This window comes from Ctenocephalides felis, unplaced genomic scaffold (genome assembly GCF_003426905.1).
Source record: "Ctenocephalides felis isolate EL2017-DRISC unplaced genomic scaffold, ASM342690v1 CF-g0.4_SCAFFOLD_00988, whole genome shotgun sequence".
Taxonomy (NCBI): Eukaryota; Metazoa; Arthropoda; class Insecta; order Siphonaptera; family Pulicidae; genus Ctenocephalides; species Ctenocephalides felis.
In genome coordinates, this window is record NW_020537142.1 from 1 (window position 1) to 15,082 (window position 15,082).

Sequence of the window (15,082 nt, forward strand, 5' to 3'; positions counted from 1 at the left end):
ATAAAATTAATAGAAATGGCTAAGATTTCATTTTATTTTAGAATTCACCGGACTCAAATGTTTTAATGTAATATATACCTCATACTTCAGATATATATTATATTGTACTAATGTAATTCTTCTGGTTTATTTTTGCATATTCTACAACGACTTTGAACAACACTATTAATATAATATTTCCATTCCAAGATTTTCATGAAGTGCACACAGAACTTAAAAGCAATTATTTTTCTATATCAAAATAAATATATGCAAATAAAATAGTGAATTTTAGTTAAATTTAGTAGTTTTGAACTTACTTGTATCTGCTAGGTCGATAAGGTTCCTTTTCTGTTCCTGTACCAGCATTGGGATCATGAACTGTTTATCATCGTGGTACATCAATTCCTCCAAAGGACCATCAGATCCGAGTTTGGCTGCGTTTCTTTGATCGATGGGACATAGACTAGTGGCATTACCATAACCTAAAACAAATGAAGAATGATCACACTCACCATCAATAATAATAAATTAACAAATGTCTAACTTAAAATATTCGTGCAGCTGAAATAACAGAGAAATATAGTTAAAGATATTGTTTGTGTGAAGAACCTGGACGGAACATGAGTGATTGTGATTTTATTGCAAACGCAGATATACTCCTCGACGGATCAGATCCACATTTGTTAGCAAGAGTGATTTGATAACACAAAATACCACAATTTTTTAATTTGAGTAGTTTGTCCACAAATTGCAATTTACAAATAAACATACTAGAATCATAAATTAAAATCAAATTTTGAAATCAATTTAAAGTAGAATTATATATAATATATATTTTTGCCCACTAAATATTTTAACCAGGCTCTGGAATTTATTGACTCGTTGTTAGGCATTTCACGTAATAAATTGAAATAGCTGTCAAATATCGTATAAACTTTGGATGAATTTGTTTTCTAGAAAAAATCTATAGCTATACGTGAAATATTGCAGTTAACTCATATGATATGTTATAACCATGATTTTTTTAATGAGTAGTAGGTCCTAAGAACAATATAACAAGTTAAAATTTATCTTTCACAATTTTCAGTAATTGGTTAATCAAGAAAAAATATTTTATAAAAAAAATAAAAATAATAGAGGATTCGCAGTGAAATTATAATTTATTAGATATTATATTTGTTAAGTGCAATATGTTCAATATCCTCAAATTCACTAAATCAACGATAAAATTGCAAGAATTGATTTTAAACCTGTAAATCTATCAGAAAAAATATGTGAAAATTTGTAAGACATAATTGGAGTACTCAATCGATTCTTAACATTCATGTCTAATCAGAAGCCTGTAAATAGTAGTGATTGTTTTTGATTTGTAGTATAAATTAGTTAAATGATTCCTGCTTAGTAAGGCATTTCGATCTTCGATCACATAAAGTTACATGTGCAAAAATAGAATTTATTTATAACAATATATACATACATAGTTTATATAAAAGTATTCTTACACATGTGTATGTGTATTTAAATTTAAGAATAGAATTTTAGATTTCATACTATATGATTAGTGATGAATTTTTTTTTTAATTTTTTAAAATATGGTCACTTACCAGGTGATAAGAACCAGGCTAATAGAAAAGCAGCTACAAAGCTGCCATGGCTAGAGCAATTAGGAAATACGCTCGCCCCCGTGGTATGAGAAAGGGTTGTTTTCCACTATATGAAGGCTGCTGTATGACGTATTTATGTGGAGATCTTCCGTTCGAACGGAGTTCTCCTCCTAAAATTTAAAAAATAAAATTATAAACAACGATGCATTATAAATAAACGTAATTCAGATATCTATTAAGCTACCATTAAGCTGGCCCTCTTTATTTTTTTCAATAAGTACCTCTATAAAAAATTAATGACGTTAGTATAATAGGAAGATATATTTTGACTTATGATTGTATATGAGAGATTGGTAAATATGGCATTCATTCAGGCAGTGATTTATTTAACCCTTCTCTCTTTTAACTCAAGGTAGTTAATAGATGTTTCTTCGGACAAACAAGATTTATGAAAAATCTTTTCGCAAAGAAAGATTTGTATATGAATACTAATACGAGACATAAATTTCTATGCAATCCGTTGGAGTGTCTGTCTTTACAATCGCAAGTTTTATGCCATTCTGCTAAACGCACCATTTAGAAGTTAATCGGCATAAATAGCTTAGAGAGAAGAGCAGAATAGAATCTAGTTAAAATAACTCAACTGACATTCAACTTAGAGCCTTAGGCCGTTAGATTTTATCACGTATTACGTTAATCGCCTGTGACGATATATCCATCATGAATGTCCCTTTTATATATTTATGTCTCTTAGGACGCAGTAAATTATGCTCTCTTTATCGAACGTATAATAATATGAATAATTATAATTATTATCTTTGAGAGCACATCGGAATAGTTCTGCGAAAACTTATGGCTGTCGATGTTTCAATATCAAAATTATAGTAAAAATACGAATAACTAAATATATTTGTGCTCAACTCAGCTTTATACACAAAATGTATAAACTCTTTAACTCTTTTGGTTTTTCATTTAATCCGTACTATTTTACCAAAATTGTTAAATTATAATAAGTAAGGACTACAATAAAAAAAATATTGAAATATTTATAAAATAAATACAATGATTAACTTGTAGAAATGTTGGGAAATGAATATAGCTCAAAATGTTTAAGAAAAATATATATGTACTAAAAAAATCCAAAATTTTGAAGTGTTTTGTAACTACATTTTAATTACAAACCTATTTTTATAAACATATTTCAATTACAATACCGAAAGATTAAATGCCTAAATTTAAAATATTTTTTTTATCCCAAACATGAGATCTTGTCGTCATGTTCCTCGTGATCCGTTGACCTAGTAAAATAGGATCTCGGTAGTAATAAAATCAAAAACATATATAATGTTAGCCATTCTAATTCCTAGAGTTTGTATACAAAGTATTATGGGACATGTGCCAATTACGAAAATAAACCAGTTAGCATATATTGGCAGTATAGGAAAACAATAATTTGCTCTATGAGTCATATAGGTGATAAAATACGGAAGATTCTATTACATTAGCTGTATCTATTTCGGAAATTGGCGATTAATCTATACAAAATAGACTTCAGATTTAGATCCGGTGAATTAATTTATACACCTTAAAGTAATGTTCTAATTTCTTTGGATATTTAAGAATAATGAATAGGTAATTTCTTGGCACAGGATAGATGACACTTGCTAATGGCTATAAAATAGGGCTATTTGCGAAACCAATTTCGCTATTAGTCAGCTTAAGAATTTATTTCAAAACTGAAGCATTTAATTTAAAGAGAATGTAATATTACTATTAAATTAAGACTTTTATTTAATATATTTATAAAGATACAATTAGATTTCACAGAGCGATATAATTGTCTGAAAGAAAGAGAAGTTTTTGCTCCTTTTGAATTTCGTTTTATTGAAAATCACAAAATATCTTTATATGGGCAATAAAGTAACTACGACTATTTAATTTTGATACATTTTATTAGATTTCAGTTTCTTACATTTTATATCAAAAATATCTGTACAAAACATATGCATTTATATCATTCAAGCAAATCTTGTTAACATTTAAAATTATGTAAGATCTTCTGCAATTAAATTGTGCATTTATACTAGCAATAATTATTGATATTGGATAACCCTAGGCGCCCGAATAAAACGTATATATTATAAATCGCTTTATAATTCAATAAATTACCTTTCTATTATTTTATTCCATAATTTTATATTATTAATTTATCCATTATATGAAAAGTTTTCTGGCATATTTACCATACAGTGATGTCATGAGCAAGCTATGTGAAATAATACTGTGACTTCAGAAAGTTACAGAAAAACTATTTGAACTGTGCGTAAATTTTTAAAGCAAATACAGTTCCAACGACGTTTGACTAGAATTTTAATTTAAATCGGCAAATCAATTCTTAGAAATGGTTCTGTTAAAAATATTTCAACTACAAGTCTTCGGCATTTAAGCTTGGCAAATGTCAATATTCCGTACTACTCCTTGAAAATGACAAAGAAAAGACCTGGAAATGAATGTCCATGATCAAGTGATTCCTAATGTAAGTTTAATTTTTCCTGGCATCAAACTTGTTCCATTATTCTGAATTCTTCAAATAGATATAGATCCAATGCACCAATTGTAAATATCCAACAAAATTTACGATCTCTACGTGATGTTTAGAGCTTTCTTTATATTCTTTATATGTATTATGTAATCAAACTGAAATTGAAATGAGTCATACGTGGTATACTAACATACTTTATCACATTTGTAAAATATGGTGTGAAATATATAATAAATAGAGAAACAAAAATCATTATTTCATTTGCTGGATCAAAATGTACAATATTTATACAAGTCTAACATTTGCTACGCTGATAATTTATAGCTCAAATGTAAAATCTAAAGTATACATAACTTTATTCAGATTCATTATTATTTTAGATTTTGCATTTTTCATTCTGCTTAGATTCTGAAATTATTATTTTTTTTTCATTCTTAAAAATCATATGATTTTGCAATATTCAGAAGAATCCTGATTAAATTAGTTTAAATTAGATTGAAATGATAGTGCTGATTATCTTTCATTGTTTGCAATAAAAAAATAATAACTGAAGCAATTTTAAAATTAATCGCAAATATGAATGAAATAATATGTAGTATAAGCATGTGAATAAGTGAGTTCAGAAGGTTAAACAGCTTACTTGCTTTTCCATTGTAGGAAAGGTACGAAGAATAGTTATTCAAGCTTACTGAAGAATTTTTTAAAAATTAACAAGCACTCATAATGAAAAAAATATTATATATTATTATAACATTAAAAGAGTTTTTGTATATAAAATGAAAATCATGAAGAGTTTAATTAATTTCTTTCTTTCCGAGTAGACCTCATTTCATTACGCGCGTTATGTAAATTTTTATGGCTGAATTGTTTTATTACGTATGATAAACATTGTGAAGCCTTGAATACATTTGCCTTAATTGTACGTAAAGTTCATCGATTAAAAATATAAATACATAATAAATTTGTTCAATATAAAGGTTCCCAGAGTCATGTTTTATAGTAGATCTTAAAAAAATATTTATATCAAGTTAAGCGATTTATTTATATCAAGGTTTTCAATTATTAAAGCATGAAATGCATAAGTAATAAAACCTGTAATCAAATAAATTTAATGCTTCAATTTAATCAGAATGTGGTTATTAAAATTGATTACGTGTAATGTAATCAAAAGTAAAATTGAGTTTAAATTAACTTTAAATACAGTAAAAATGGGAATATATTAACGAAGACAATTTCAGAGTAGCTATAATTAAAGATTACAAAAATAATGAAAATTTACAAAAAAGTAAGCAAAAATTCAATGCAAATCCGTAATAGTCCAGAAATGACATGACCTAGTGCATTAATTCGTCTAGCAAGTGAAATGCTTAACAATAATTATCTAAGTATATGTGCAAGTCTTATGTTTTGAATCTAGGCATTAATAATCATTGTAAAATAAAAACTTAATTTCTTATTTCTGACTTATATGTAAATGGGAAAACAACTATGTATATAAAACACAAAAACAACTGCAAATTCTACGCGTCAAAAACTTTTCTACACAAAATCTTGTTATATTTATATAACATTGAATAGTTACTCATATGCCACATAAATTAGTTCGAACCAGGAATCTGCAGTATAATTTTTGCCAGCAGGCGCCAACGTTATCGCAAATTTGAACTCATAAATCACTAGTATGTTTTGATCCATTCTCTATCACTGAACATCATTGATATTCAAATAAATTATTATAACACTGAAAAAAGCATGTTCGATGTCATCAAGCAAATTGCCTAATAGCAAAAATGTTGCAGTTAAAGTTAATGATAATGAGTTTTGATAAGGATTGTTATTAAAAGTGCAACGGTACAAAAGCGCCGGCGGATTGACCTATTAACTCCGTAAACGGATTTTATTACTGTCTGCTGTTGATGTACAATATCTCATTAACGCGTAACGAACAGTTACATTGCGCCTTGAACAAAAGTGCGTGAGCTCAAGACCGAAGTTATATTGCAACCTACATAACAGTTATATAATGAATAACATCAGAAGAATCGGAAAACTTCTATAAACTTCCTACTATTAGTTGTAGATAAAGCAAATATATCATAGTTGTATTCATTAACATAATTTATCCTAGGCATCCCATCCCATGATCGAACCATTTGATTCCATCCAACTTTTCAACAGTATTTGTTAGATTTGTATTTCAACCTAGTTTCTCGTGTTTCTTAAATATCATCATATTCATTTTTTATTCAGCTGCTTTAATTTACAAAAAGCACAGGCTCTCTATACAATTTTTTCCGTAGGGCAAGTTATAGTAATCGCAAAAAAAATCGAAATTGAAAAATCGAAAAATGAAATTTTTTATATATCTTTACGTTTCAGAGGTTTCTGAATATTTTGGCATACCTTAGAAAAAATGGATGTATGTGTGCGTGTGTATGTGTGTGCGTGTGTGTATGTGTGTTCGAATACAAATTTTAGTCGACGATTTCGGAAACACGGATAAAGCGATTTGAATAATTCAAAAAACATTCGATTCGTATTGATAAGGAGACGTGCTGATTAGTTTTAGGCGAAGGCGGGTCTAGCCGTTCCGAAGATGTGGGACAAAAAGTGCCAAAAACATTTTACTTGTATTAACAAGATAAAGAACTGATCATTTTCATGAAGGCAGGTCTAGCGGTTTCGGAGATCTAGTAAAAAGAGTAAATAAAAATGCGATCTGGCGGTTAAAAATGATCATTAGACATATGCACATCAAATTATCAGATATTTATAGAGATTTTAACAATAAGTATAATTTTTGTTTGCATTCCTATGGTTTCAAAAATGTTTAAATATTTTTCTTCAATTTGGATACTTTGCAATATGAGTTGGTTTATCAGGTAAAGTTCTTAGTTCTTTAATTTATTTAAATATTTGGATGAAATAATTTAACGTGTTCTACAACATTTATTAAAAATGCACCTACTCTATCAAATCAGTATACTCTTTATTCAAATATTTTATTTTGCCTATTACATAAAATTCTATTAAGCATAAGACTTTTTTTAAATAAAATATTTTAAACTATTTGTTAAATTTATCAGAAAATAGCGTTTATTATTTTAATTATTCATTGCATTGGCCTATGCGGCAACAATAACAAAGCCATAAAATAATAATTGTTATTTTGTATATAAATTAGATGTGTTCAGTAACTGAAAAATACTACTAGACAACTTGTATATTACCATTAATTGTTGAACTGTTCCTTGATATATGCCAGTTTAGTGAATAAAGTAAAAGAGTGCTGAATATTGATAAGAAGTAACAAAAATGAATTAAAATTAGCAAATTCATTTTTGATTAAATATACTTTAATAGTTAATGTACTTTTAGATTTATACTTCTGATTTTATTGTTTAATTACTATAATAATAATATAAATTATATTTATAGTATTTGTGTTCATACTTTTACACGAATTACTAAAGAACCAACAGAGTATAGAGCATATAGTATGCTTTTAATAGAAAACGTTCAAGTTAAATATAAAAAAGATTAAAACGTTCAAGTTAAATTTATCAAATCTTTTTGTATTTAAACAATTCAAAATTTTGTTTGGTAACTGTAACTGTAAAATTATAATTTATAGAAATTAAACCGTTATTCATGATTTATTCCGTAGCTTAATTAGTTAGCCATTAAGATTCATTAAACAGCCAACCGAATCTAAAGGGCTTACAATGTCTAATTTATAAATGTGCATATATATATATATATATATATATATATATATATATATATGTGTGTGTGTGTGTGTGAGTATTTGAATAAAGTGCATTTTATCAAATGTTTGCATTATTTCTAAATATTTATGAGACAAATAATTTTATCTATATTTATTTATATTCACAAAGATTACCAAGAATTGTTTAATTATAATTTATATAAATAAATCTTAGCCAACCTCTGCGTTTTAATTATAAACGACAAGATAAAAAGTCTAATATAAATTGACACTCATCAATAATTGAACTAATTATTTTTAATAATATTAACGATATCTTAATCCTAAAATCTCAAGTAAAACGTTATTTGCATTTGAAGAAAAAATTCAGTATAAAATGATTATTTTAAATAAGGTATGGGAGTGTAATATTTACTTTATTTAAAATATATATTCTGTGTGTGCGAATATAAATAAGCATGATGACATAAAAAGTAAAATAGTTTTTATCAAAGTGTGAAATAAGATTTTTGCTTGAAAACTGATACACACATTTATATATGTGTGTAATAAGCTTTTGTAGATTATATTTTTTGAAACAAATGACAACTTTGTTTTTATATGAATTTTTACCTAAAAAATCAATAAACGCTTCATATATCCAGTTTTCATTTTGTGGGAAATTGTTTAAAATAAAACAAAATCGTCAAAGAAAAACTAAGAACTAATGTTGAAATATAGTTAAATTTATGTTGAAATAAAAATAAACTTTATCATGTAAAAAATATGTATGCAATACTTTACTCGAGATAATTTTGTAAAGAGTTACATAAATAAATGTCTTTATAAAAAAATTATTTGCAACAGTGCAACGTTCGAGACTCAAGCAAGTAAACAAAAAATCGATAACTTTTATTAGAATGACCTAGAACTTGACTCTTGAATGATTTTTTATCACGATTGCAATGACTTTGTTTTTTATGTGGATCACATGTTTTTAGTCTGAGTAAATATAATTATCGCCAAACATAAGCCTGAAACATAAAATAATTAGGGATATAAGAATTGCAAAATATACGAAACGACAGGTGTGGAGCATATGTTGTTTGACTTTTTCTCGTGCATGAAACTCTCGTATATGTTTGGAACAAATGAGTATAGAAATAAAATTATTTTAAGTATTTCAGCTGAAGCACGTACGAAGCGTTATTTGTTTTGAAAATTAATTAAATACATATTTCATAGCAAACTTTTATTTCTTTATGGATGCTGATGTATTTTACTTATATATTTGCATATTTCTAAATATAGTATATGATTCCGAATTGAGGATTGGAATTAAATTATATATATATATATATATATATATATATATATTATATTATATATATATTATATTGCCACTAGATATTAAATATGTATTTAATAATACTTCTTTAAGCTTTCTCCTACTTTGCCTATTTGCGTTTTTAAGATCAATATATACTTCTATTTATTGAAAACATTTTCTTTGCATAGTTTTAAATTTATTATGTATTTATTTATTTATTCAAGTTATTAATAACCTATAATCAGGCTCATGTCATTTTATAAATAATTACATGAAGAAGTGTTGTATTACAAGATAAGAATGTTGTTAATTTAAATATAATTTACAATACGATTTTACAATACTTTTCTCAACACATAATAGACAAGGTCCAATATTTTTATGAATTTGAAAAATGCAACAGATCATATTTACTTTACGTATTAAATTTATTTATTATATAATTTATACGATTTTTATTAATGATATACAAATTATATTATTAATTATATTTGAAGTACGAGGTCTGTTCAAAAAGTACCCGGAATTTTCGTTTTTTTCAAAAAATATTTATTTATTCGTCTACATTAATGTGGTCCCCTTCAAAGTAGTCCCCCCCAGATATAATACACTTATGCCAGCGTTTTTTCCAATTTTCGAAGCACCCTTGATATTCACTTTTGATATGTCCTTGAGCACTCTCAGCGATTTTCTTCAATCGAGGAAAACCGCCGTCCTTTCATGGGTCTCTTCAACTTTGGGAATAGGAAAAAGTCACACGGAGCCGTATCTGGTGAATTTTTGCACTTTGCAACACTTTATTTCATTTTTTACGCAAAATTTAATACAAATTCTTTGACTTTTCAATTCTTCCATTGTAAAAATCGCCGAGCTCAGAAAAACACGTCGAACCTTAGCGACTACCACAGACAAAGTAAACAGTGAATATAGCTGAAAATTTCATCATACTTTAGGGGCATGTATACCAACACAATAAAAAAAAATTTTGACAATCAGACACTCCAGACCCGCGAAATTTAATTATTAGTAATTCCGGGTACTTTTTGAACACACCTCGTATAATCGTTTATTTGTACATTTTTAACTGTTTTTCTGTCGGTCTGGCTAAATTGTAATGCTTCTTAGGAACCAAAATTTGTTAATTATTGAATAATGATTTATAAATAGTAAGTCTAGAATTAAGAGTCAGTCAAAAATCCATACACGGATTTCAAAATTGAAATTTTTTATACAAAAGGATTTTTGTTTATAAAATTCACAAAATTTTTACAAAAAACAATAAAAAACAAACAAAAAATAAAAAACAAACAAAAAATATGTAAGAATGACAAAACAGATTTCACACAGAATAACGCGGTACCTAATTTAAATTACTGGAAAACATATATCATAATGAAAAGTTATACCCAAAGTATGGTTCACACATCAGAATATTTTGAGGAATCAATCATTTCCAAATTATTCTAAAAAACTAAAAATCTAGAGTTACATGTAAATTAAATGTAATTCTAGAGCCAGTGTAAATACTTTTGGATACATCTATTCAATATTCAACTAAAATACACATGGCTCATTTATAATTTTTAACATTTTTTCCATTTCATTTGTCGCATTCGTTCCACAACAATAAATTATAAATCCAACTCACCTTGTGCTTCTTCGGATGCTTGTAATGATAAGAAAAATATTTTACCAAGCGAATATAATGAATTTAAAATATTTACATTACAGAACCAAACAAAAGGGGAAATGAAATTTCAGCAAGCAAAGTCTGCTTCCTATCAATTAGTTTTAAATCAAGTTCCAATGCCAAACTAATTTAATTACTTACGATATCGTAAACTACAAACCATTGAGAACCATAAAAATCTTCATATATATTTAGAATTCGTAATCACAAAATTAGCATATAAATAATATGTCGTATAAATATAGATGGAGTATTACATTTTAAATGAGATATAACTTAGAATAGAAATGACTTGAAAAAAAATAGCGCTAAAAAATATACTGAAAAAAATGCAAATGAAAGAAATGAAAAAGATAAGCAGTTAATTAGTTGAATTTCGTCTCAATGACAGGTGTCAAGTTGTTAAAGAAATAAATATCCCATATCAAAATGCATATATCATTAAGTATCAAAATCTGAGCATATATGTATTTTTTTTTTTTAATTTAAAGTATTAAATGAATTTGTGGAAGAAATACTTTTCGTCTGACTATTGTATTAAATATTTTGTTAAAATCAAAATATATGAAATCAAGATGCATTTGATGCACCATGCTAAAATTACCTCTTTTTGGGGTAATGAAATCTATAATTTTGGGGAAATTAAAAAAAATAAAATTTGTGATATTAGAATTTTTATTTTTTATGCAATTTCATATGAAAGGAATACTTATTTAAAAGTACGAATATTATAATTGAAAACTTTATTTATTATATAAGTTTTTAAAATAATATACCGACGAACATTGGCATAATAAATATAAAACAAAACAAAAACAACACGTAAGTAAATCAAATTTAATTACTGTTATTACAAAACGCTCGTTAATTTTATCATTTATTATAATAATTCCGAAAAAAAAAGAATATTCGACATGGGATTACTCTCTATAATATAGAGTCTCTATATAAACCAGTTTTATAAAAAAAGTACCTAATTGTAAGTATTCATATTTACCTGTTTGATATTTTTCAAATAAAAACCTATCAAATATTGATTATTCAAATAAAGTTAATATGTTTTGATGAACATTGAGTTTTAAAAAAATTAGATTGAATTTTAAGCATAAATAATAAGCAACTTTTAAAACTAACAATTTTACCAATGTTAAAATTGAAGAAAAACAGGCTTCTTACAAAAAACGTTATTCAAACATAATAAACATTTGAATAAAAGCACATAATATGAAATAATAAGGCTCAATCAGTTTAAATTCGTTGGAATTGTTAAAATTATAAAGGCAGAAAAATTACATTAAACAAGATTATTATATTGAACAAGATTAATTTAAAATTATATATTATAGCATAATTTGAAAAAGTATAAATAGTATGATTTAAGATGAACATATTTCACAATTAAGTAAATTAAAAACGCTATTACATAAAGAAATAAAAAAACTTATAACAAAAATTCATTATCTCTGTTATGATTGAAGCACAAAATTCAATTGCAATAAACATTCAAAAGTTGTAGTAAATAGTATAACAATTTTTTTCATATTTCAACATTAACTTAATTTCTGCAAAATCATTGATAAAAATAGAAAGTAGAGCAATATTGATGCAAAAAAGAATGGAATTAACGTAAAGATCCATATGAAACAAAAAGTTCTAAATAATATATACTATACACTATAGATCTTTTAAATTTAGCAATTTCAAAATTATGTTAACTGATTTTATTTTATATACTTTATAAACTTTATTGAAAAATCATTGATAAAATTAAAAAGTCGAGCCATATTGATGCAAAAAAGCATGGGATAAGGAAATGATCCATATGAAAGAAAAAGTTTTATTTTGAAATCAACTTTTTATTCACATATTTTGAAGAATGTTAAATTCATTATTGATATATAGCCATTGATAACATCGCATTGAATTATATGTTAGAATTATTTTGTTGATATATTCCAATAAAATCCTAAAATCAATCACATGTTTTTCTCTGAAAAAAAATTACAACAAACTTCTGTTTGCTTTAAAATCATTCATATTATATGAAAATTATTTATGATAAAGTAAACCTGGTATAAATTCGCTCGATTACATGCAATGTTTAATTAATAAGCATATCTAAAGCTATGTTATTAACAACAATAAATTACTTTCATACCTTGATTTATATATCCGCCAGACATGTTGATTGTTTTATATCCTATGTTAAAAACTATTGACTAAGATCACTAGAACTTTTTAATACTATTTGTGTGCAGATCAATATTTGTAAGTCGGTTTTTATGACACATTTCACATAATTGGCGAATTTTCGCACATTTCAGTCAACGTTTTTATTAATTTCATCACGTTTAACACACACATTTGTTAACACTGCGATCTGGACAAATTTAAAATAAATATTTAAAATACTAATTTAAAATACAAATTTAAAAACATAAAAAATTAAAACAAAAAAAGACTACGTCATTATAGTGTCAAGTTGTTTTGCATTTTGTATTGCAGTATTTATTTGGCAATCTCTGACAAACCGATTATTTCAATTATTTTGAATGCAGATAATTTTGGCTTATCGCGAATAAGAAAACATTATTTATATGTTTATAAAAATGGTTAAAAATTAAATTTTAAAACTATTCACATCTACATATACCAAACTGAAAAATGAATTTCTCTTTCTAATATTGCTATTATTTGGACAAATAGAATAAATATTTATATGCAAAAAATCCTTTCGAATGTTTTATAAATTTCTCAAATTAGTGGTTAATGCATTATTCATATGAAATTAAGCCGAAAGTAAGCATTTACAACATTTCGAAAACTTAATAATATATGAATTTACCAATAATACTGATTTTTAAATTAAAATTAAGGACAAAAGATATTTTTATTTAGAGCAAACTAATAAAATTTAAAATAAAAAAAATAATAAAATAAAAATAAAAAAATAAAAATAAAATTGTTTAATTCGGATTATTGATACTTTGAAAATTTGTTGGAATATAAAATACCATTTCGAGCACAACAATTAAGCAAAGCTGATGAACACAAGAATTTTGAACACAATAAGTAAATAAGCTTAAGTATTTAAATTAATAAGCCACTTGATTACATTAAAAAATAACTTTCACTAATTTTAGTTCTACTAGCCTAGTTTAAATAAATATCGCTATTTTCAATTTTTTTTTGCAATTACATTATATTCGCAAATTTGACCACACGATTTTGCCGAAAAAATTGAACGCATGTGCTCCCTTCGGAGACTTTGAAGCGACTAACTAGTTCCTGCGTTCGCGCGTAGTCTTCAGTAGTGAATTATAGTATAGTACATATGAGTAAAGTTTTTTGGCTATGTGTGGGTTACACGCAACCAATGCATTTACACATACGAATTGTGATGAAGGTTCCTAGAATACTCAATATTTTTACCAAAAGAAATTATGTATCTCGATTTTCTACATAAAAACGGAATGAAGACATAATATTTCCGAAATTAATGTCAATCAGACTTAGACGTCCAATACCGGGTTTGGCATTCGATTTAGACATTTTTAAGAGCGACCACAAATTTGTTGATGTTCATCATGGAAAAGTAAAGAAAAATATTAATAAAATGAAAAATTTAACATCACATATATACAAAATATTATCCAGGTTAAAAACAAATATACATATTATATTATGAAATGTTGAAATTATTAAAATATTCAATATTAAATAATAACCATATTTGAAATATAAAAATTAAAGCAGAAGACTATATATATAGTGTGTTTTAACGTCAAACACAAAAGGGGCTGTGATCATTATAACTATCATAAAAAAAATTTAAAAAAATGTTTTATGCAGTTTGATAGTTATGAGCTTTTAAGTACAACGAAAGCTCTAGTCAAACTTTGGCCAAAGCTTTGTCAATCGATTATTATTAATACCCAAAAACTGGTCAAATTTTGACTAAAGCTCTACCTTGTATTTAAAAGCTCATAACTTTCAAATTGCATGGAATACATTTTTATTCTTTTTATACTTTAAAATAAAATAAAATTATAAAATTTTATCATTTTATATGTGTGGAACCGTAACTCTAAGACCACAGTAATGATAATATTGAGTTTTTGAAAATTAAGACTATCTGTTAAACTATGAATTTAATATTTTCAAAATCGATTTTGAAAAGCCATCCTTTATTAAATGTATTAAAGTTTAGGATTGTAAAATGGTT

General features: G+C 25.8%; 1 long non-coding RNA gene across 2 annotated transcripts; it reads right to left on the bottom strand.

The window, feature by feature from the left end:
• Positions 1 to 1,632: 1,632 nt before the first annotated feature.
• LOC113365408 lies at positions 1,633 to 14,121 on the bottom strand. Of its 2 annotated transcripts, none has more exons than XR_003366214.1 (3): positions 14,057 to 14,121; positions 13,016 to 13,237; positions 1,633 to 1,756 (listed from the first exon to the last, which is right to left on the bottom strand). It is a non-coding gene; the product is annotated as an uncharacterized LOC113365408 (long non-coding RNA). The 2 variants fall into 2 exon arrangements; XR_003366213.1 differs by lacking the exon at positions 14,057 to 14,121 and adding an exon at positions 13,872 to 14,023.
• Positions 14,122 to 15,082: the final 961 nt, after the last annotated feature.